The following is a 24,315-nucleotide window of genomic DNA, read 5'->3' as shown; positions in this document are numbered from 1 at the left end:
CCCTCCTTAATACCCATCACCAGGCTAGACTATCCCCCCACCTCCCTCCCCTCTAAAACCCTCAGTTTGTTTCCCAGAGTCCATAGTCTCTCGTGGTTCACTCCCCCTTCATTTTTCCCTTCCTTCTGCCCATCTCCCTGCTATTCCTTATGTTCCACAAATGAGTGAAACCATATGATCATTGTCTTTCTCTGTTTGACTTATTTCACTTAACATAATCTCCTCCTGTCCCATCCATGTTGATGCAAATGTTGGGTAATTATTTTTTCTGATGGCTGAGTAATATTCCATTGCAAATATGGACCACATTTTCTTTATCCATTTTTCTTTTGAAGGGCATCTCGGCTCCTTCTACAGTTTGGCTATTGTGGACAATGCTGCTATGAACGTTGGGGTGCATATGGCCCTTCTTTTCACTATGTCTGGATCTTTGGGGTAAATATCCAGTAGTGCAATTGCTAGGTCATAGGGTAGCTCTATTTTTAACTTTTTTAGGGACCTCCACCCTGTTTTCCAAAGTGGCTGTACCAACTTGCATTTCCACCAACAGTGTAAGAGGGTTCCCCTTTCTCCACGTCCTCTCCAACATTTGTTGTTTCTTGCCTTGTCAATTTTTGCCATTCCAACTGGTGAAAGGTGGTATCTCAATGTGGTTTTGATTTGAAATTCCCTGATGGCTAATGATGTTGAACATTTTTTCATGTGTCTGTTAGCCATTTGTATGTCTTCATTGGAAAAGTGCCTGTTCATATCTTCTGCCCATTTTTGATTTGATTATTTGTTTTTTGGGTATTGAGTTTGAGAAGTTCTTTATGGGTTTTGGATACCAGCCTTTTATTTGTAGTGTCATTTGCAAATGTCTCCTCCAGTTCCATGGGTTGCCTCTTTTTTTGTTGACTGTTTCCTTTGCTGTGCAGAAGCTTTTTATCTTGATGAAGTCCCAAAAGTTCATTTTTGCTTTTGTTTCCCTTGCCTTTGGAGACGTGTTATGAAAGAAGTTGCTGTGGCCAATGTTGAAGAGGTTACAGCCTATGTTCTTCTCTATGATTTTGATGGATTCCTATCTCACACTGAGGTCTTTCATCTATTTGGAGTTTATCTTTGTGTATGGTGTGAGAGAGTGGTCAAATTTCATTATTCTGTATATAGCTGTCCAATTTTCCCAGCACCATTTATTGAAGAGACTGTCGTTTTTCCACTGGATGTTTTTTCCTGCTTTGTCAAAGATTAGTTGCCCACAGAGTCGAGGGTCCATTTCTATAGTCTGTATTCTGTTCCATTGGTCTATATGTCTGTTTTTGTGCCAATAACATGCTGTCATGGTGATCACAGCTTTGTAATATAGCTTGAAATCACGCAACGTGATGTCCCCAGCTTTGTTTTTCTTTTTTAACATTTCCTTGGCAATTTGGGGTCTTTTCTGGTTCCACACAAATTTTAAGATTCTTTGTTCCAGCACTTTGAAAAATGTCATTGGTATTTTGATCGGGATGGCATTGAAAGTGTAGATTGCTCTGGGTAGCATAGGCATTTTAACTATGTTTATTCTTCCAATCCATGAGCACGGAATGTTTTTCCATCTTTTTGTGTCTTTGTCAATGTCTTTCATCAGTGTTCTGTAGTTTCTAGAGTATAGATCCTTTACCTCTCTGGTTAAGTTTATTCTGAGGTATCTTACAGGTTTTGGTGCTATTGTAAATGGAATCAATTCCCTATTTTCTCTTTCTTCAGTTTCATTGTTAGTGTATAGAAATGCAAATGATTTCTGAGCATTGATTTTGTATCTTGCCACATTACTGAATTGTTGTATGAGTTCTAGTAATTTGGGGGTGGAGTCTTTTGGGTTTTCCATATAAAGTATCATGTCATCTGTGAAGAGAATGAGTTTGACTTCTTTGCCAATTTGAATACCTTTTATTCTTTTTTGTCTGATTACTGTTGCTAGGATTTCTAGTATTATGCTGAACAATAATGGTGAGAGTGGGCATCCTTGTCGTGTTCCTGATCTTAAGGGAAAGGCTCTCGGCTCTTCTCCATTGAGAATGATATTCACCATAGGCTTTTCATAGATGGTTTTTTGAAATTAAGGAATGTACCCTCTATCCCTACACTCTGAAGGGTTTTAATCAGGAAAGGTTGCTGTATTTTGTCAAATTCTTTTTCTGCATCAATTGAGAGGATCATATGGTTCTTGTCTCTTCTATTACTAATGTATTCTATTGCACTGATTGATTTGCAAATGTTGAACCACCCTTGCATCCCAGAGATGAATCCCACTTGGTCGTGATGGATAATCCTTTTAATGTACTGTTGGATCCTGTCAGCTAGGATCTCATTGAGAATTTTGGCATCCATATTCATCAGGGATATCGGTCCATAATTCTCCTTTTTGATGGGGTCTTTCCCTGGTTAGGGAATCAAGGTAATACTGGCCTCATAGAATGAGTTTGGTAGTTTTCCTTCTGTTTCTATTTTTCGAAACACCTTCAGGAGAACAGGTATTATTTCTTCTTTGAATGTTTGGTAGAATTCCCCAGGGAATCCATTAGCCCTTGGACTCTTGTGTTTTGGGAGGTTTTTGATCACTACTTCAATGTCTTCACAGTAAATCAGTCTACTGAGATAATCAATTTCTTCCTGTTTCAGTCTTGGTAGTTTATAGGTTTCCAGGAAGGCATCCATTTCTTCCAGGTTGCTTAATTTATTGGCATATAGTTGTTGATAATAGTTTCTAATGATTGTTTCTATTTCCTTGGTGTTAGTCGTTATCTTTCCCCTTTCATTCATAATTTTGTTAATTTGGGTCCTTTCTCTATTCTTTTGAATAACTCTGGCCAGTGGCTTATCAATCTTATTAGTTCTTTCAAAGAACCAGCTTCTAGTTTTGTTGATCTTCTCTACTGTATTTCTGGTTTCTAATTCATTGATCTCTGCTCTAATCTTAATCAGTTATCTTTTCCTGTGTTGCTTAGGCTTGTTCTTCTGTTCCATCTCCAGCTGCTTAAGGTGAGAGTATACGGACTGCATTTTAGATTATTCTAGTCTTTTGAGTGAGGCTTGGATGGCTATGTATTTCCCCCTTCAGACTGCCTTTGTTGTGTCCCATACGTTTTGAACTGATGTGTTTTCGTTCTCATTGGTTTCCATAAATTGCTTAAGTTCTTCTTTAATTTCCTGGTTTACTAATCATTCTTAAGCAAGATGGTTCTTAGTTTCCAAGTGTTTGAGTTTCTTCTGAACTTTTCCTTGTGATTGAATTCCAGTTTCAAAGCATCGTGGTCTAAGAATATGCAAGGAATAATCTTGTATCAGTTGAGACCTGTTTTGTGTCCCAGGATATGGCCTATTCTGGAGAAAGTTCCATGTGCATTTGAAAAGAATGAGTATTCTGTTGTTCCAGGGTATACTATGCTGTATATATCTATGAGGTCCATCTGGTCCAGTGTGTCATTCAAGGCTCTTGTTTCTTTGTTGATTTTCTGCTTAGATTATCTGTCTATTGCTGATAGTGGAGTGTTGAGGTCCCCTACTATTAACGTATTATTATCTATATGTCTGTTTATTCTGATTAAGAATTGACTTATGTAATTGGCTGCTCCCCTGTTGGGGGCATAGATATTTAAAACTGTTAGATCCTCTTGTTGGATACACCCTGTAAGAATAATATAGTGTCCTTCAGTATCTCTAACTGCAGTCTTTAGTTTAAAATCTAATCAGTCTGATCTGAGAATTGCTACCTCAGCTTTCTTTTGAGGTCCATTGGCATGAAAAATGGTTTTCCATCCCTTCACTTTCAGTCTGGATGTATCTTTAGGTTCAAGATGAGTCTCTTGTAGACAGCAAATGGATGGGTCATATCTTTTAATCCAATCTGCAACCCTGTGGCATTTTATGGGAGCATTTAGGCCATTCACATTGAGAGTGATTACTGAGAAATATGATTTTAATGATGTCATGTTCCCTGTGAAGTCTTTGTTTCTATAGATTGTAAGTTTCTGTTCTGTATCACTCTTGGGGCCTTTTTACTTTTCTAGAACCCCCCCTTAATATCTCTTGTAGGGCTGGCTTGGTGGTCACATATTCTTTTAGTTTCTGCTGGTCTTGGAAGCTCCTTGTCTCTCCATCCATTCTGAATGACAGCCTTGCTGGATAAAATATTCTTGGCTGCATGTTCTTCTCACTCAGTGCCCTCAATATGTCTTGCCAGCCCTTTCTGGCTTGCCAGCTCTCTGTAGACAAGTCTGACGTTATATTGATATTCCTCCCTCTCTACATGAGGAATCTCTTCCCCGTCGCTGCTTTCAAGATTGTTTCCTTGGATCTAAGATTTACGAATTATATGTCGTGGTGTTGGTCTGTTCTCATTGATCTTGGGAGGGGTCCTTTCTGCCTCTTGGACATGAATACTTGTTTCCTTCACCAGGTTAGGGAAGTTCTCAGCTACAATTTGTTCAAATATCTCTTCTAGATCTCTCTCTTTCTCCACCCCCTTGGGGATGCGGATGATTCTGATATTGTAACATTTCATTGAGTCAGTAATCTCCCGTAGCCTTTTTTCTTGAAAATTTAGTTTCTTTACCCATGTTTCTTCTCTTTCCTTTTTTTCTATCATCTCATCTTCCAACTCACTAATTCATTCTTCTGCCTCGTTTACCCTGGCAGTCAGAGCATCCAGTTTAGACTGCGTTTGATTCATAGAATTCTTAATTTCTGCCAGATTTGTTCTCATTTCAGCCCTTAGAGATTCTATATTTTCATTAATATTTTTCTCAAGCCTATACATCATCTTGACAATTGTTACTTTGAAATCCATTTCTGACAATTTGGTTATATCCATATCCATTAGTTCTATGGCAGAGGCCATAGTCTCTGTTTCTTTCCTTTGTTGGGAGTTTCTCCTCCTTGTCATTCTGATGAGGTGTGATTGCGGGGATGTACAGAGCTCAAATTATTATTTTTTTATTTTTTATTTTTTTATTATTTTATTTTTATTTTTTAAATGTTTTTTTATTATATTATGTTAGTCACCATACATTACATACCTGGTTTCCGATGTAAAGTTCGATGATTCATTAGTTGCGTATAACACCCAGTGCACCATGCAATATGTGCCCTCCTTACTACCCATCACAGGTCTATCCCATTCCCCCACCCCACTCCCCTCTGAGGCCCTCAGTTTGTTTCTCATAGTCCATAGTCTCTCATGTTTCATTCCCCCTTCTGATTACCCCCCTTTCTTTATCCCTTTCTTCCCCTACCGATCTTCCTAGTTCTTATGTTCCATAGATGAGAGAAATCATATGATAATTGTCTTTCTCTGCTTGACTTATTTTACTTAGCATTATCTCCTCCAGTGCCATCCATGTTGCAGCAAATGTTGAGAACTCGTTCTTTCTGATAGCTGAGTAATATTCCATTGTATATATGGACCACATCTTCTTAATCCAGTCATCTGTTGAAGGGCATCTCGGTTCCTTCCACGCTTTGGCTATTGTGGACAATGCTGCTATGAACATTGGGGTGCATATGGCCCTTCTCTTCACTACGTCTGTATCTTTGGGGTAGATACCCAGTAGTGCAATGGCTGGATCATAGGGTAGCTCAATTTTTAACTTTTTAAGGGACCTCCACACTGTTTTCAGAGTGGCTGTACCAACTTGCATTCCCACCAACAATGTAGGAGGGATCCCCTTCCTCCACATCCTCTCCAGCAATTGTTGTTTCTTGCCTTGTCACTTTTTGCCATTCTAACTGGTGTAAGGTGGTATCTTAGTGTGGTTTTGATTTGAATTTCCCTATGATTTTGAACATTTTTTCATGTGTCTGTTAGCCATTTGTATGTCTTCATTGGAAAAGTGTCTGTTCATATCTTCTGCCCATTTTTTGATTTATTTGTTTCTCATGTATTGAGTTTGAGAAGTTGTTTGTAGATCTTGGATACCAGTCCTTTATCTGTAGTGTCATTTGCAAATATATTCTCCCATTCCGTGGGCTGCCTCTTAGTTTTTTTTGACTGTTTCCTTGGCTGTGCAGAAGCTTTTTATCTTGATGAAGTCCCACATGGTCATTTTATCTTTTGTTTCTCTTGCCTTTGGAGATGTGTCATGGAAAAGGTTGCTGTGTCTGATGTCGTAGAGGTTGCTGCCTATGTTCTCCTCTAGGATTTTGATGGATTCCTGTCTCACATCGAGGTCTTTCATCCATTTGGAGTTTATCTTTGTGTATGGTGTGAGAGAGTGGTCAAGTTTCATTCTTTTGCATGTAGCTGTCCAATTTTCCCAGCACCATTTATTGAAGAGACTGTCTTTTTTCCACTGGATGTTTTTTCCTGCTTTATCAAAGATTAGTTGCCCAAAGAGCCGAGGGTCCATTTCTGGGTTCTCTATTCTGTTCCATTGGTCTGTGTGTCTGTTTTTGTGCCAGTACCATGCTGACTTTGTGATAATAGTTTTGTAGTACATAGAGCTCAAATTATTGACTAGGACCCAGCAAGATGTACCTGTTTTATAGGGACCTTAGGGATGTGGGCTCCTTTTTCTTTCAGCCTGCCTTTGGGGGGAGGGGCCTGTTGCGCTGATACTCAGGCAACCCTGTTTGGGTAGAGTTGCCCTGCCCCCTGTGGGGGGGATGGGCAGTGAGAACTGGTTTTTTTGGGCTTTTGTTTTCTGGCAGGTTTCTGTGTCTCTTCTGAGAGTCAGAGCAGTAGTGACAGTATCCAAACCTCTGTTTCAGAACAGAGAGATCGCAGTCTGCTCTTCGCTGAGCTCTCCAGGCCACCCTGACTCCGTTTCTGTCAGTGCTACTAAAAACCCGCAGTGTCCTGGGTTGTGCACCCCACAGCCTCTCTCCCAGTCCTCGCTCCCAGGGCTGGGACGTCTCCGCCATTTGTGCTTCTAAATCCACCAGCTGCCCCAGTTCTCATGTGTGCTCCGGAGCTCCTGGTTTCAGTCTGGTTTCTCCACCAGGCTCACTCCCCAGCGCAGGTAGCTACTACTTCCCAGCACCCGAGTGCAGCAGCTCCCTCCCCCTTCTGTTTATCTTACAATATCTGTGTGCAGAAACTCAGCTCCCCACATCATACCTCAGAGACCCAGCACCAGAGATGTTCTGTTTGTAGAGATCCAGATGTATCGTCTTACATCTCAGGCTGATTTCATTGGTATTCAGGATGGCCTGGTAGATATCCAGCTCCATTGAGGGAACCGGCTGAAATAGGGTCCCCTACTCCTCTGCCACCTTTCCCACCTCACAGGTGACTTTATTTTTATAAACATGTTGCTTAAAAGCTGTGTCATATTTGTAGAGTTCAGGAAAATATGTATAAGGTAGAACTTATTAATCATAAATGACCATTTGTGTAAGATAGTATTATCATGGTTAAAGTATATAAATTAAGAAGATACTTTCCACAGTGAGTTTTATAATACTTGTGGTGCCAGACACAGTTGCTGAAAGTGACCCTGGATGCTCATTTTGTGTTGCCTGCATTTAGCTAGCTGTGACCAAGGATTCCTTTCAACAAAATTTATTTTCCCATAGAACTGGGGCTTCCTCCCCCCAAACAGGAGATAGGCCTTCAGATTTAAGATATTTAGGTGCTGAAACACTAGTGTTTCCAGAAAAATTTTACAAATAGATGGCCCCAGATTCAGGAGTGTGTTTATTCCCTCCATGATAAAGCTGATTTCCCACGCTTGTCATATAAAAAAGGATGGAAATCTCAATGCTCAGGAGGCCCAGTGCTTCTGCACACCTTTCTGTGGAATGATAGGAGTATCAGGGGCTCCTTAAAAAATCACTCGTTGACCTTGGCCATTTGTAAGTTTTCTCAATAAAAAGTATGTTCCTTAACCCATGTCATATAATATGATATTCATCTTGAATCCTACTGTGCAGCAGATAAAGACCAAGAAGGGATATGATTTGCATAGCAAGACTCTATGTTTCAAAACTTACTTAAATTACAGTTTCTATATTGAGATATAATTATGCACTGATTTTTATATAAAAAGAAATTAATGAGACAAAAATGATAGTTCATCATTTTTAACATGAGGGAAAATAAGGCAGTTAAGTGAAAACCAATATTTTAAAATAGCACTTTGTCATTTTATTCAGGGAAAAGAAACAAATATTATGACAACTATAGATTCACAAAATTCACAAAATTTTATAATATGCTTCATTTTATTGAATAAAAGTATCCAATATTTTATTTTCCAATATATAATTTATAATCATAGTTATTAAGAGTTAAGTTTTATAAAATCCTCTTCAATGCTTCATGTAAATTTTTCTGAAACTTATAGATTAAGTCTATAATGCTGGATACACATTCTACAAGATTAAATTCAGATTTAAAAGCACACTACTCCAAATACCACCATACTATATGTAAATGACCAAGCATAATGTGGTGTTTAACATGGTGACTGCATATTTGGTTAGCCCGGGACATTTCTGGTTTAGGTCTATTGTCCTGTTATCCATCTAGTTTAGTACTTGTCCCAGATTTTTAATTTTTAAACCAAGTGTTTATAAATAGTTGTAATTATAAATAGCATGGGTGCGATAAAACTCAAAAATATTTTATTTCCAGTTTCTGTCATAGTATCATAATCTACCTGAAATTTTTGGTTAAAAAGATGACACTTAAAACTGCAGAGGGTACATTTATGTATTTATGTTTCTTTCTTTAAAGCATGACTTTTCATAAGAATCACATGTCTCTTCTATATTAATTGACCTGCTGACTGAATTCTAGTTTTCTTATATACTGTGAAAAATGAAGTGATAGATATTAATGTCTTGACTCTATTAGTACAAGAAGAGCTTTAAACATAAATTTTTCTAGTGTTTATTTTTTAATGTCACCAACTGTTAGTCATTAATTGAGAAGAAATACAGCCCTGAAAGTTTATTTTGCTAAAAGTGAACATAAGAAGTAGGAAGATCAGTAAGAGAAGGAAGGGAAGAACGAAGGGGGGGGGGTAAACAGAAGGGGGAATGAACCATGAGAGACTGTGGACTCTGGGAAACAAACTGAGGGTTTCAGAGGGGATGGGGGTGGGGGCTTGGGATAGGCCGGTGATGGGTATTAAGGAGGGCATAGTGCACTGGGTGTTGTTATACGCAAATAATGAATCATGGAACATTGCATCAAAAACTGGGGATGTACCATATGGTGACTAATACAACAAAATAAAAATTATAAAAAAAATGAAACAACTAATATGTTATTGGAACTTCAGTTAAAATTCAACACGAATGACACAACTATTTTAGCCAATTTTGGTGGAGCAAAGCTTTATGATAAAAACAATATCCACACAAAATTAAGAAGCCTACAGAGCAGAAATGTACTTGGAATTGGTTTGGGATCACACACATAAATTGTAATTATAACCAAATAAGATGGGTATTTCTACCAATAGAAATAGAAGCTTGGGGGTGCCTGGGTGGCACAGAGGTTAAGCGTCTGCCTTCGGCTCAGGGCGTGATCCCGGCGTTATGGGATCGAGCCCCACATCAGGCTCTTCCGCTATGAGCCTGCTTCTTCCTCTCCCACTCCCCCTGCTTGCGTTCCCTCTCTCACTGGCTGTCTCTATCTCTGTCGAATAAATAAATAAAATCCTTAAAAAAAATGATTAAAAAAAATAAATTCCCTCTTAAAAAAAAATAGAAGCTTGAAGTTGTCAAAATTTATAATTTTTGCCCATATACATTTACAGTAAGTAAAAATTTTATATCAAAACCAACATTGAATTGCACACAAACAAAAGCTCAGCATAATAGTACATGTAGCCTTCCCTTTTCATTTTCTATGTTACATTTCAGAATTGTTTGAGCTGTAAATATTTTCTGAGTCCAAGTGCACAAAAGTATTACTTTTGTTAATATTTATACTGTTTTTACTGCTTTATGTTAAAAATAAAGGACATCTTTAATCAAAAAATGAGCTGACAGAAAATATCTGTCAGATTATAAGACTTAAATTGTGATGGGTAGAAACCAAGTTTGCAAACAGGAAGACACTAAAATTTATCCCTATAAAAGCAAGAACAGAATTAAACACATTAAATGAGAGTTCAAGTGATTTATGATATTTAATTTAGAAATTCTGTATTTGTGCTTTGGAATATCTCAAACTGTAGAAATAATCTTTTGATAATTCTGCTTTTAACTGTCTGTGCCCTCTTACTTTATCTTCAATGTCTATCTTTAATCTTTTTAAATTGACATTGAAATATTTAAAATAATCCTAGGTAAGAACAGTTAATTTCATGAGTTTTTTCTTGCAAAAATATTAAAGAAACTCTGGCTAGAAGCAAAAAGACAGTAACTTAAAATATCCTGGATTTAGTAGACTTTATTTTGAGCTTGCAAGGCACTGACACATCTAGAATGTTTTCATAATAAAAAAAAAACAACCCAGAATCTTCAATAGAATTTGTTAACAACTTTGTTGACTATGAAGTGCAATTTTGAGGAAAATTGTAGGAAACTTTATAAAAATTTAGAACAATAAGACCATATTTGAAAAAAAAAATTTTACAGAAAAGTCTATTGATATAGTTTTAGAAACAGATACAACTAAGAAATGTATTGAAGCATAAATATATGCCAAGAGTAACTTATTATTTTTAGTGGTTCAGAAAACTAATGAGACTTCTTAAATTTTTCTTTAATATATATGGATATTAAAACAAAATTTATACATTAAAACATATATATATACATATTTATTTTTAGAAATATTTATTTTAAAAATCATTTTTTATAGTAACAAGGCCTACCAACATAAAACAATGAAAATATTTTATGAAATTATGAAATCTTTAGTAACCCCATTTACTGTCAAAAATTTTCCAGTTTGGAAGAATAAACTAAATGATCACCCCATGTTTTATATTCTTGCAATCCCCCCCCCTTTTTTTAAAGATTTTATTTATTTGACAGCATACAAGCAGGTAGAGTAGCAGGCAGAAAGAGAGGGAAAAGTAGGCTCCCCGCTGAACAAGGAGCCTGATGCGGGGCTCGATCCCAGACCCCTGGGATCATGACTTGAGCCGAAGGCAGTCCCTTAACCAACTGAGCCACCCAGGCACCCCTATTCTTACAATTCTTTACAATTATCCTCAGCTAAAATTTGGTCATTGGCAGACCATACCACTATTCCTTGTATTCTACTCCCCCTGATTTCAATTTCCTTTTTATTGAGATATATTCTAGTTCTTTCACCAAATATGTGCGATAAACTTTTCCACTATTTGAAATGTCTTTACATCATACATAGTCTTGAATGATAATTGAACTGGGTATAAGATTCTTAGGTGACATTTATTTTTTCTTAGCACTTTTAAGGGTCCATTGTCTTTGAGCCTCTAACATTGCTACTGAAAACTAATTGTTGTTCCTTTTTATGTAACTCTTTTCCTTTTTTCTTTTTTAATTTACTTATTTGAGAGAGAGTGCATGCATGCATGCGTGAGCCAGTGGGAGGGGCAGAGCGAGAGGGAGAATCCTTAAGCAGACTCTGATGATTGTGAGTGCAACATGGGCCTTGATCCCAGGACCCTGAGATCATGCCCTGAGCCAAAATCAAGAGTTGGCTGCTTAACCAACTGAGCCAATAGATGCCTCACTCATCTTTTCTTTATAGTTGCTTTCAACACTTTTTCTCCAGATTTTGTGAGGAGCAACTTAACTTTTAACAAGACGTCAATTTCTTCTTATTCAATGTGTTTAGGAATAAGTGGTTGATTTCAATTTGATAATTCATGTTTTACTAACTCTAGATGATCTCAGCCATTATTTTTTCAAATATTGCCCCAGTGGCATTCCCTCTATTTTCTTCTATTGGCAGTCCTCTTAATGACTGTAGCCAACTCTACTGCCTGGCCAGTCCACACCATTCCAAGTGCTTCCTTCTTATACACTTTCACTGTAAAGACTAAAACTGCTAAATATTCATTTTACAAGTTTCTCTTGAACTGGGGCTTGCCAAATGGCAGTTTTAAGCAAAAAAGATGTTGAGTGGGATTACACTGTTAGCATTTCTGGGGGCAACTCTTTCTTTCATGATGAAAAGGGAGACCCAGTAACTATTTCTCCTGTCCCCTTCCTTCTCACCACAAACTGAAATGCCATGAGAGGAGGTTCAGTGGCCTTCATATGGACCTAGGTAAAAGGCTGACATAGAATCCAAGATGGCATCTGTGACATACCTGAGGCAAAAATCTACTGCTGATTAGCTGCCTCCTCCAAATTTCTAATTACATACGAGCTCCGTTTCTTAGAGTGTGTGGAAAGGACTTAGGTGGTGATACCTTACTAGACTTGAGAGAAACATACCCAGGGTGAACGTGAGGTGAGAGAAACATGGAAACAAAGCAAAGAAAGATGCCAAGCAAGCTAATGCAATGCATTACTACCTGAATATTTATTTGTTCACCAAGAGACACAAAGAGATACAAGAGGTTCTCGGTAAACAAAGTCACTGGGCACATAAAATATTTTTTAAATGTTGAAAGGAGGGACTTCACATCAGAATAGTTCACTGGGGAGATAATAGAGGGTCTCAGGCTTCCTATGAGATTATATAAGGGGAAACAGATGATGGGGCTAACTGGTGGGGAGTCTCTTGTGTTTCCATGTCATATCCAGGCCCTTGATGGTCAGTCATTAAGTTATATCTCACACTCCATGGTATGTTGTTTCATCCAAGTCTAAAAGAGGAGAGGTGATCCTGAAAGGTGGTTGTGGACAGAGAGAGAGAGAAGAAAGGAGGTATTTGGGAGCATCTAAGAAAACAGAATTTTTATATTAAAAATTCCAATACTTAGTCTGAGATTTCTCAAACATCTTCCTCTATTTTCAATCATAGGACTTACTACTAGATATACTACTAGATATAATATTCATGTACCTATTACCTTTCACCCTCTAATGGTTTGTAAGCTCATGAAGACAAGGATTTGTCTATTTTGTTTTTGTTGTTAAGCTGCTATTTCCAAGCACCAAGAATAATAATCTCTTGGAACACAATATATGAATTAATTGCAGCCATGATGCCTTGCCCTACTCCTTGGATATTAATATGAAGATGAACCAGGTTCGTTTTTTGGTGTTTTGGACAGCTTAGAGTCATCCCTATCAGACATTCCCTACATGGCATGTGATAAAGAATATTCGGCCAAGTATTCTAGTGGTTAAGAACTCTAATTTTAGAGTCTTATTGCCTGAATTTAAATTCTGGCTCTTCTATTTATAGTTGTATAATCTTGTGAAAATACTTGAACAACTTTGTTTCCTCCTCTGCCAAATGATACTATAAATAATATCTGTTTCATATGGTCATTGTAAGGAATATATGCAAGTCATATGTAAGGAATTTCCATGGTGTAATCCTCTGATGAGTTCTTATGCTCAGAGTCTAGCCAGAAAAACAGAAAACATTCAAAATACTTAAAATAGAGGGAGTTTAATGTATATAACTTGTTACCCAGGTGATAGAAAAGCTGAGAAGTGAACAGGAAGCTGTGGTGAAACAGTCCACAAATGAGCAACAGTAGAATGTAGCTACAATCTCTAGACCTCAGGAACAAAGGGTAAGGTAATGGTATGAGAACTCAGAGGCCAGAGTCATGTGACTGGAAGCTAGTGCCTTAAAGGAGAAGCAGCCAATGCCTGGTGATCAGGATGGGATGATGTACAAGGGCAAGACAGACAAAAAAATCTGCTTCCTCTCTTCTTTCATCTTTCCATCCTCCCATATGCAAAGCACAATTGTAAGACAAATGACAAGGGATTTTTGAAAATACAATTTATGGAATCAGATCACCAATTTCACAGAGCAAAAAAGGAGAAGGGTAAGAAAGGGATATGAGGGCAAAAAGGACCAGGTTCTGTTCTATCTTATCTATCATTATTAGAATCATCTTTGCTAATATTTCAGCCTTTTCCAGCTCTATTGTTCAATGTAATTCAAAAGATTTTTATTTCTTTAGAATTACCTACAAATTACTTTCTATGCTATTGCATTTGAGAGCAGAAATTATACTTATTATCTTAGTGTAACCCACATTACTAAGTGTCTTGTTCATGGAAAATACTCAAGTATGCAAGTTATAAATGAAATTGGTTTTATAAATCCGTATTAGGACTTTACAGTCAAGCCTTGACCAGTTCACTTCTAATTTCATTTTACACTTCCCTGTTAGAATAAATCACAATTTTTATGCAAAGCAAATGAGTGTCCCATTTTCATTACCAGCTCTCTATATTAATCATATGATCAAGGGTAATTGTCATGATAGAGTTTCTAACATTTTTTTTCTTTATGCTATCAGTTTTTATCAATGAAAGATTCATTGTATCTAGACATTGCTCATTGTGTGTTTCTCAAAGCTAATTAGTTTTAGCATTAGTGAATCATATTTTCTTCATTTTATTTGAAATATCTGTAAATCTAAAGTCTGTCCATTTAACAATTAGTAAGTTTTAAGAGTACTTCCTCTCAAAAGTTGTTTAATTTATGAAATTTCATCTTTTGTAAAAAGAATTATTTTTATTTTTAAAAAGATACTTTGGAATTTTTTTTTTTTGAAAATTTCCTCAAACTAATGTATTTTTAAATGGGATGCCATTGCATATAGGATATCCCACTATAAATCCTCTACATTGCCAACTATAAATAAAAGTCAGATCTAGAAAAAAAAGAGTTTTATTATCTTAATTGACTCTATTTCTAAAATTACTCTGCTTTTCAGAGTGAATACTCTTATGTAGTTAAAAACTTAAGATTATTCATCAACATAGTGCATATTCCCTCTGGCATTTAGACACCCTTTATCTTACTCGTTGCACAATACAGTGTTTAGAACTGTGAAGCTTTTCTGTGATGCACAAGATACAGAATTTAAAGGATAAAGAGATAAGAATAAACAGCAGCCCCAATTTCTCAAATTAAGTTAAATAGGATATTTTGTTAGAATGGCTACAACTCATATTCATGCATTTATTATAAGTGAATCTCTCTCTAGTTTGTCTTTCTACTGAGATATTTGTAGAACCTGATATGTTTTGAACATTTCCCATATTGGTTCCATATTTCAAAAAATAGTGGTTTACAGTGCAATATATTTCATCATTCTTGTACTACTTCAATTACTATAGCTACATTCACAGGGTAAAGAATCTGAAAATTGCCTAATCCCAAAGCTAAGTCTGTGGGGATTGAGACTGAACCTAGTAAAGCCATGGAGAAAGGAATCCAAATTTAAACCAAGGCAGGGTCATGGATATGAACCAGATTTAGAATTTTTTTCTGCTCTTCCCACAAAAAAGACAGTGAAAACAAAGAGGAGATAAAATCTAGAGAGCAAAGGAATATGTATAGTTTAAAATCAAGAACATGTTTAGGGGTCAGAAGAACAATGGCTATTATTCGAGGAGACTACAAGAGACTATGTTGTAGGTTAGTTTGTGGCTTTTTAAAAATCTTTTTAAGCATAGTTAAAATTATCTTTCAAGATGAGCATAAGTCTACGGAATGATATAGTAGATATCTACCTGAAATAATGAAAGCTTTGTTAAAATGCATGTATTTGGAAGATGCTGTTTTATGCCGAGTCTGCCAATAAAAGGATCTGGATTTAGTTTATCCTGTTACTAGTTGAGGATACTTAATCTAAATACTGCTTTAAAAATAATATTGCTCTTTTTGAATTTTATATTCTCAAGTGCTGTAGAAATAGTGCAATAGAAATATGTGAGCCACACATGTGAACAGTGTATTTAACTTGTCTACTAGGATCTGTTCAAATACTTGTCAATTTTTAAATTGAGTTGTTTGCTTTCTATTTTGTCATACAGATGTATTCCAAGTATTTCTCCCTATTCTGTGACTTGCTGTTTCATTTTCTTAAGGGTATTCTTTAAATAGAAAAAAAAATCTTTTAAATTTGAATCAGCCCCATTTATAATTTTTAAAGGCTTATTATTTTTTGACCTATCGCCCCAAATTACAAAATTTATTGTATTTTCGTCTGGAAGATTATGGTTGTTCATTTATACCTGTACTTTAATTTGTGTTATAATTTTTTGTATGGTGTAGGTAAGGTCAATATTCATTTTTCCCAAATGGATATTACTATTAGTGGGTTCACTTTTGAGTCTATTAATCTATAGGTCTACATTTCACAATTTGTTTACTCATTCATTTATTGATGGACATATGGGTTATAGCCTCTAGGCTATTGTGAATAATGCTGCTATAAACTTCTGTGTACAAGTTTCTGCAGGGATATAGGTTTTCATTTCTCCTGGACATATACCAGGAATAGAATTGCTGGACTATATAGGAACTCTGTTTAACATTTTTTAGAAACTGTTTCCCACAATGGCTTTACCACTTTACATTCCCACCAGTGATATACTAGGGTTCTAATTTCTCCATATCCTCACCAACACGTTAATTTTTGTTTTTGATTATAGTCATCTTTTTATTATGTTAGTCACCATACCGTACATTAGTTCTTGATGTAGTGTTCTATGATTCATTGTTTGCGCATAACACCCAGGGCTCCATCACTTCTTCTAGTCATCCTAATGGATCCTCATTGTGGTTTTGATTCACATTTTCTTAGTGACAAAGGATGGTGAACATCCTTCCATGTGCTTGTTGGTCATTTATCTTATTTGGAGAAATGTCTACTCAAGTCCTTTGCCCATTTTAAAAATTGGACTATTTGTCTTTTTGTTGTTGAGCTGTAAATGTTCTTTATATATTCTGAATACCAAACCCTGATCTATGGCTTGAAAATCGTTTCTTCCATTTCATATGTTGCCTTTTTACTTCCTATTAATAATGTCCTTTAAGGTACAAAATTTTTTGACAAAGCCCACCTTATGTATATAGGTTTTTCTGTTGCTCTTGTTGTCAAATATAACAATCCATTGCCAAATATGAGGTCATGAAGAATTACCTGTGTGTATGTGTGTGTTTTGACGATGTTTTCTTCTAAGACTTTTATATTTAAGTCACTGATCCATTTTGAGTTCATTGTTCTATATAAAGTAGGGGTCCAATTTCATTCTTACATGCAGTTATCTAATTCTTTATTCCCCATCCAGTGATCTTGACTCCCTTGTCAAAAAGTAATTGGCCATGGGTTTGGGGGTTGTTTCTGGGATCTTAATTCTATTCCCTTAGTTTATAGTATTTATCCACAGGCCTGCTATCTATCCATATGCTTGTGGACACACATTTTCCTTTTCCTTGGGTAAATGCCTGGGAGAGTAATTGCTGGGTTAAGTAATACATGTATTTTTATTTTATTTTTAAAGAAACCTGTCTTTTCCTCACCATGGTCAGTATCCTGCAGCTAGGTTTATTGACCCTCTCTGAAAAATTAGGATTTCTGTTGGTATCTGTCCCAGTGTATTCCACCAGATGCTGTTACAGTCTAAGTGATGAACTTTGAGCCATTCTGGAGAATTATTTTGTACTTGTTAAGGAGCAAGAATTTCCTGTCCCCTTTAAGTTGCTTCTAGCTGTGTTAAGAATCAAATTGACATGAGACAGAAGAAAATAAAATTTAATTTTGTACAATCCATACAGACATGAAAATTCTAAAGAAGTCAGGCCAAATGAAGTATGTAGGTCACCTTAGTTTAGGGTGGAGGAGGTAGGGATTTGGGACTTCAAAGGGAAGGAATACAATTCACAGGACAATAAGAAGAAAAGCAGACATTTGGTAATTAGATTCTTGTCCTACCATACAGATGAGTCACTCAGATAAATTTTCTCTGGCAATAACCCTTATCCTGAGAAAGACCCCCCAATTTGGATTCTCTATGTAGTTAAGGGAGAAGCAAAAGTTTCTCTTGACCTTTCAGGGTTTCAATTGCCTTTAGCTCAAAATAATCTTCATGCCAAGGTAGCCCGTATAGTTTCTTCCTCTCAAATTTCCCTGAGGTTTTTAGAAATTAAAAGTTGAGCTGGTAGATGGTTACATGAGTCCCTTAGTCCTGAAAATAGATCAATTTAAAATCAGTTTAAACCGATACAGGTATAATCTCAAAGTTAAGTCTGTGGTTCAAGCAATTAGGCATTAGACAGACATTTCTACAGAAACAAAAGAAAAAAGAATGGTTAATGATCAGATCAAATTATAGACCAGTTTTGAGCTCTTAGAGTAGCCAGTCAAGAAGAGTTCTAGATGTCAGGCTTGAAGATTCTTCAGATAGAGGACAGGCCGTGGCAATCTGACAGATCTTCCTGGTTTGTAGTTCAAATGTTGATGTTCTGTGGGTCACTCAAAAAGAAAAGGTTTGAAAATTATCTAGAGTTATTGTAGCTATTTCTCAGATGTTTACATCAAGTTGTTTGTATTCAGTTTGCAGGGGCTTCAGGAAAAAGGGTGGTTTTAGTTTTCAAATGATTCCGTGTAAGAAAGATGGGAGAAAAATATTAGTTTGGAGGGTTGTTGCCAAGCATTGGAGAACATAAATCAGGATCTAATTCAGTTTATAATGATATTAAAATCTAATATCTAGCAATTTTGGGGTGGAGTCTTTTGGGTTTTCCACAGAAAGTATCGTCTGCGAAGAGTGAGAGTTTGACTTCTCTGCCAATTTGAATGCCTTTTATTTCATTTTGTTGTCTGATGGCTGAGGCTAGGGCTTCTAGTACGATGTTGAACAACAGTGAAGAGAGTAGACATACCTGTGGTGTTCATGACCTTAGGGGAAAAGTCCTCAGGTTTTCCCCACTGAGAATGATATTTGCTGTGGGTTTTCATATAAGGTTTTTATGATACTGAGGCATGTTCCCTCGATCCCTACACTGTGGAGAGTTTTAATCAAGAAAGGATGTTATATTTTGTCAAATGCTTTTTCTGCATCAGTTGAGAGGATCATATGGGTCTTCTCCTTTATTAATGTGATATATCACATTGATTGATTTGTAAATGTTGAACCAACCTTGCAGCCCAGGAATAAATCCCACTTGGTCATGGCGAATTATCCTTTAAATGTACTGTTGGATCCTAGTGGCTAGTATCTTGGTGAGAATTTTGGCATCCATGTTCATCAGGGATATTGGTCTGTAATTCTTTTTGGTGGGATCTTTGTCTGGTTTTGGAATCAAGGGAATCTTGGCTTCATAGAGTTTGGAAGTTTTCCTTCCTTTTCTATTTTTTGAAACAACTTCAGAAGAATAGTTGTTAATTCTTTAAATGTTTGGTAGAATACCCCTGGGAAGCCATCTGGCCCTGGACTCTTGTTTGTTGAGAGATTTTTGATTACAGCTTCAATTTCCTTGCTATTTATGGGTCTGTTCAGGTTTTCTATTTCTTCCAGATTGCCTAATTTGCTGGCATATAGTTGCTCATAATATGTTCTTGTAATTGTTCATATTTCCTTAATGTTGGTTGTGATCTCTCCTTTTATTCATGATTAATTTGGGTCCTTTCTCTTTGATAAGTCTGGTTAAGGGTTTATTGATCTTATTAGTTCTTTCAAAGAACCTTTATTAGTTCTTTCAAAGCTTCTACTTTCATTGATCTCTTCTACTGTTCTTGTGGTTTCTATTTCATTGATTTCTGCTCTAATCTTTATTAATTCTCATCTCCTGCTTGGTTTAGGCTTTTTTGCTGTTCTTTCTCCAGCTCCTTTAGGTATATGGTTAGGTTGTGTATTTGAGACTTTCCTTGTTTCTTGAGAAAGGCTCGTCTTGCTATGTACTTCCTTCCTAGGACTGCCTTTACTCCAAAGGTGTTGAACAGTTAGATGAAAGACCTAAATGTGAGATGAAAGACCTAAATGTGAGACAGGAATCCATCAAAATCCTAGGTGAGAATACAGGCAGCACCTTCTTACACGATGGCCACAGCAAATTCTTGCTAGACACATCTCCAAAGGCAAGGGAAAAGCAAAAATGAACTATTGGGACTTCATCAAGATAAAAAGCATCTGCACAGCAAAGGAAATAGTCAACAAAACTAAAAGGCAACCCACAGAATGGAAGAAGATATTTGTAAAGGGCTAATATCCAAGATCTATAAAGAACTTATTAAACACAACACCCAAAAAACAAATAATCATCATACACACAATAGAATATTACTTAGCCATCAGAAAGGATGAATACTTACCATTTACATCGACATGGATGGAACTGGAGGGGATTTGCAGAGTGGAATAAAAGTCAATCAGAGAAAGACCATTATCATATGGTTTCACTCATATGTGAAATTTAAGAAACAGTTCAGAAGATCATAGGGAAAGGGAAGGAAAACTGAAGGGGAAGTCATCAGAGAGGGATATCATGAGAGACTCAACTAGCGGAAACTGAGGGTTGCTGGAGGGAAGGTGGCTGGGGGCATGGGGTAACTCAGTGATGGGGTAAGGAGAGCACGTGATGTGATGAACACTGGGTGTTATATGCAACTGATGAATTACTGAACTGTACATCTGAAACTAATGTACTATATGTTGGCTAATTTAAAAAAAATCTAATATCTACAGAGGGGTGTTATTGAACCATTTTTTTGTCTATAATCACTCTCATTTTCACCAAAGACAGCCAAATTAACCTCGATTTGCTTCAAAATAAGTATAGTTTCAAAAAAACAGAAAAACCATAGCCTAATTATTTATAAAAGCACAGCAAGAATAGCAGCTGACCATAGAGGCTCTTTGCTGGAAGTTTTTATAAGGAATCTTTAGATTGAACTTTTAACTTCTTGAGGCCAGAAGCCAAGCCAAATACTTGCCATTAGACTTCACCTGCAAAATCTATAGATCTGACTGGAAACCTTGAAAAGACAGATTCAAATATGCCTGCACCTGCCAGGAAATGACCTTCTTTATTAACTGGGCCAGGCTGCTGTGTAGCAAGGTACCAGGCTGATATTTCTTTAAGGGCTTCAAAAAGTCAGTTCCTTAAAGCTATCTGGTCATATCTGAGTCTATGCCTATCTCTCTCAAATATGACATTCCAGGAAAAGCCTTGGAAATATGTTTCCAATTATGTCTCACCATAAGTAGAACAGATTCTTACTGAACTTATATTATTTAGCAATTTATTGATTTATATAAGAATACTGAGAATTCTTTTTAAAAGAATTTTTATTTTTTATTTGTCAGAGAGAGTAAGAACACAGGCAGACGAAGAAGCAGCAGGCTCCCTGCTGAGCAAGGAATCCGATGTGGGACCCCGGGATGATGGCCTGAGCTGAAGGCAGATGCTTAATCAACTGAGCCACCCCCAGCATCCCCTTACTGAGAGTTTTTGAATTCTGCGGAGTTCAGGTAGGAAGTAAAGATAAATGTTTCAATTCGTCCACAAAGGTATGTATTATGAAATTGCTGTTAAGTCAGTTTAAGAGAAAAAGTTTTCTTAAATCTATAAAAACAAAGCATTTAAAAAATTAGCAATGTCTCAAATGAAAAGCTATAAATATTATAATCAATAGTTCCAGAAATTTTTACCTACTTTAATTTTATGATCTTAAAGAAGTGTGTTCGGAGTTTTTTCCACAAGTCTCATTGAACATGAAGCACAGTTGCAGGACACTTTTATAAAAGAATCTGAATAAAAGTTTGTAAATAAAACTTTAGAAAAATGGCCATGCTTAAAGATCTGTTTAGAGTACGTTACAATGCAGTTGACAAGGAAATTTGGTTATTTCTGTGACTAACAACACTGCAAGAAAACATAACAGAACATCAGATTTCTAGGAGTTTCATACAATTTTTAGAACACTTCTTTGAATAATATATCCAGATAGATATAATCCAAGAGGGCTTCATATCACGTTCTAAACAATGCTTCCCATGTAATTTAACATACCAAATAAGCCTAAATTTTTCATAAAAATATTTTCAGTTGGATTGTGGATAAAAACACTTCACTTTAGAATTTGATTTTGGGAAGTATGTAAAAAATATATCAAAGGGTTTGAACATTTGATTAAATATTACTTCATAGTGATTTGTGATCCTATTATCCATTTAACCAAAGTGAAAGATATCAAAGGCAAATATAGAAGGTTACCTTTTTGTGAGCAAAATTTAGTTTTTTCAAATTTTAAATTTAAATTTGTATTTTATTGACGAATAAATAACATACAGTGTTAATTTCAGAGGTACAATATAGTGATTCAACAATTATATAGATTTCTCAGTGCTCATTAAGATAAGTGTACTCTTAATCCCCTTTATCTATTTCACCTATCCCTCCACCCACCTCCCCTCTGGCAACCACCAGGTTGTCTTTTTTTCTTCTTCATTTGTTTTGTTTCATAAATTACATATATGAGTGAATCATATGCTATTTGTCTTTCTCTGGCTTATTTCACTTAGCATTTTATCCTCTAGGTCCATCTATGTTGTTGCAAATGGCAGATTCTCATTTGTTTTTATGGCTGAGTAATATTTCATTTCATATATATCTATATACTATATGATCTATATATGTAGATATATATAGATACATAGCTCACATTTTCTTTATCCATTCTTTTATGGATAGACACTTCCCTAATCCGGTGAAGGAAACAGATATCCAGATTTCAAGATAGACAACAAAACTGTAGTAATCAAAACAGTACAGTTCTTGCACAAAAACAGACACATAGATCATTGGAAAAAGATACAGAGCCCAGAAATACACCCACGATTATATGGTCAATTTATGTATATTCTTGCCTCCTTTGTCAATGGGGAAAAGACAGTCTCTTCAATAGCTACATAGACAAGAATGAAACTGGACCACTTCCTTATACCATAAAAAAAAAAAAATTCAAAATGGATGAAGGACCTGAACCCTAGAACTCTTAGAAGAAAACATAGGTAGTAATTTTTTTACCCTTGGCCACAGAAACATTTTTATAGATAGGTCTCCTCAGGCAAGGAAACAAAAACAAAATCAATCTATTGGGACTACAACAAAATGAAAAGTTTTTTTTCTTTTCAACATCTTTTTTGTTTCAAGTTCTTATTCAAATTCTATTTAGTTTGCATATAGTGTAATATTGGTTTCAGGAGAATTTAGTGCATCATCACTTACATATAACACCTAGTGCTCATCACAAGTGCCCCCTTTAATACCCATCCCCTATTTAGCCCATCCCCCACCCACCTCTCCTCATCAACCTTCAGTTTGTTCTCTCTTAACATCTCATAGTTTGCTTCCTCTCTATTTTTTCTCTTTTTCGTCTTCCTCTTCCTATGTTCATCCGTTTTGTTTCTTAAATTCCACATGAGTGAAATCATATGGTATTTGTCTTTCTTGGACTTATTTCATTTAGCTTAATATCCTCTAGCTCCAACCATGTTGTTTCAAATGGCAAGATTTCATCATTTTTGATGGCTGAGTAATATTCCATTGTGTGTGTATTAGATAGTGCAATACCTAGTACTGCAATTGCTGGGTCATAGATAGTTCTTAACTTTTGGAGGACCTTCCATACTGTTTTCCAGAGTGGCCGCACCAGTTTGCATTCCTACCAACAGTGTAAGAGGGTTCCCCTTTCTCTATATCGTCACCAATATTTGTTGTTTTCTGCCTTGTTTCCATAGTTTTGCTATTGTAGATAATGCTGCTACAAACACCAGTGTGCCTGTATCCCTCTGAATTAGCATTTTTGTATTCTTTGGGTAAATACCTAATAGTGCAATTGCTGGATCATAGGTTAGTTCTATTTTTTTTGAGGAACTTCCATCAGTGTGGCTGCACCAGTTTGCATTCCCACCAACAGCAGAAGAGGTTTCCCCTTTCTCCACATCCATGCCAACATCTGGTGCTTGCTGTGTTAATTTTAACCTTTCTGACGGATGTGGGGTGGTATGCATGGTGAAGGAAACCATTAACAAAAGGCAACCTATGGGATGGGAGAAGATACTTGCAAATGATGTATCTAGTAAAGGGTTAGTATTCACACTCTATAAAGAGCTTACATAGCTAAACACCAGAAAACAAACAAACGAAAACCAACAACGACAAAATAACCCAGACTTCCAGGGAAGATGGTGGAGTAGGGGATCCAAAGCTCAGCTCATTCCATAGGTACACCAACATAACACCAACATCAGTTTAAATAACCAGCAAATGACCCAAACACTGGCAGAACACACTCTTCACAGATAGATAAACATAGGGAAGAGGCCACATCCAAGAGTGTAGGAAGGGGCAGATACAAGTTGGGAGCCAAACAGACCGGGTGACTGTCCATGGGAGGAACACCTCAGGCATGGAAAGGGAAAAGAAAGAGACCTGCACTGCACCCCAGGCATGGGGGACCCACA

General features: G+C 36.4%; 1 long non-coding RNA gene across 5 annotated transcripts in view; it reads left to right on the top strand.

Moving 5' to 3' along the window:
- The window catches only part of LOC103676622, a 213,160-nt gene that overhangs the window by 152,918 nt on the left and 35,927 nt on the right, over nt 1-24,315 (top strand). For all 5 annotated transcript variants that reach the window (XR_005838521.1, XR_005838519.1, XR_572172.2 and 2 more), the window contains one exon: nt 21,154-21,318. This is a non-coding gene — a long non-coding RNA (uncharacterized LOC103676622). The remainder of the gene's footprint in view (nt 1-21,153; nt 21,319-24,315) is intronic.

This window comes from Ursus maritimus, unplaced genomic scaffold (assembly GCF_017311325.1).
Source record: "Ursus maritimus isolate PB19 unplaced genomic scaffold, ASM1731132v1 scaffold_3, whole genome shotgun sequence".
NCBI lineage: Eukaryota > Metazoa > Chordata > Mammalia > Carnivora > Ursidae > Ursus > Ursus maritimus.
Note: the sequence above shows the minus strand (reverse complement) of the source record. Positions and strands in the feature narration are given on the sequence as shown.